We start from the raw sequence: 1,482 nt of genomic DNA on the forward strand, positions 1-1,482 counted from the left end.
CGCCATTCTCCTGCCTCAGCCTCCTGAGTAGCTGGGACTACAGGCGCCGCCACCGCGCCCGGCTAATTTTTTCTCTTTTTTAGTAGAGACGGGGTTTCACTGTATTAGCCAGGATGGTCTCGATCTTCTGACCTCGTGATCCGCCGGCCTCAGCCTCCCAAAGTGCTGGGATTACAGGCGTGAGCCACCACGCGCGGCCTATTTATGTAATTATTTATTCTATGGATTTTAAAATAGCTTCACTGATACAGAAGTCACAGACATACCATGTGGTTTACTGTGTATTTAAAACGGACAAGCCAGGTGCAGTGGCCCGAGCCTATAATCTCAGCACTTTGGGAGGCTGAGGAGACAGAAGTGCTTGAGTCCAGGAGTTTCAGACTAGCCTGGGCAGCATAGCGATTTTTTTTTTTAATTTAAAAAAAACACATTTTTTTTTTTTAAATTTAGCCGGGTGTGGTGTGCGCATCTTTAGTCCCAGCTACTCAGGAGGCTGATGTGGGAGGGTCCCTCGAGCCCAGGATTTCAAGCTTGCAGTGAGCTGTGATTGCACCAGCTGTGATTTACTCCAGCCTGGGTAACAGAGCGAGTCCCTGTCTCGAAAACAAGTTCAGTGAAATGTTTTTAGTATATTCACAGGGCTGTGCAATCCTAACCATAGTCAATTTTAGAACATTTTCATCATCCCCCAAAGGAACCTTATACCCGTTAGCACTCACTCCCTATTTCCCCTCCCCGAGACCCCTGGCGGCCTATTTGCTCATTCCCGGCTTTTCATGTAAATGGAATCAATACGATATGTGATCTTTTGTGTCTGCATCATGTTTTCAAGGGTTCTTCATGATGCAGCATGTGTCAATACTTGGTTTCTACTGCCAAATTATATACCATTTATGTATACGCCAGATTTATCCATTCACGACCTGTTTTCACTTTTTAGCTATTATGAAAAATACCACTGCAACGAACCTTCACATACAAGTTTCTACGTGGACACATATTTTCATTTCTTGGGGATACGACTCGGAGTGGACTTGCTGGGACCTACGGCTGCTCTGTGTTCAGCATTTTGAGGAACTACGCGACCATTTTCTAAAGCAGGTGCACCGTTTGACATTCCCACCAGCAGCATGAGAGAGTTCCGGCGTCTCCACATCCTCGTCAACACTCACTACCTGACTTTTTGGGTCTAGCTCTCCGGGTGGGTGTACAGTAGGATGTCATTGTGGTTTTGATTGGCAGTTCCCTGAGAGCTAATGATGATCATTTTCGATGTGCTTATTGGCTATTTGTAGTTGTCTGTTCAAGTCCTTTGTCCATTTTAAAATCATGTTCTAGCTGAGCGCGGTGGCTCACACCTGTAATACTAGCACTTTGGGAGGCCGAGGCAGGCGGATCACCTGAGGTCCGAGGTTCGAGACCAGCCTGGCCAACATGGTGAAACCCCATCTCTACTAAAAATACAGAAATTAACCAGGCGTG

Source organism: Mandrillus leucophaeus, unplaced genomic scaffold (genome assembly GCF_000951045.1).
Source record: "Mandrillus leucophaeus isolate KB7577 unplaced genomic scaffold, Mleu.le_1.0 Scaffold288, whole genome shotgun sequence".
Lineage (NCBI taxonomy): Eukaryota > Metazoa > Chordata > Mammalia > Primates > Cercopithecidae > Mandrillus > Mandrillus leucophaeus.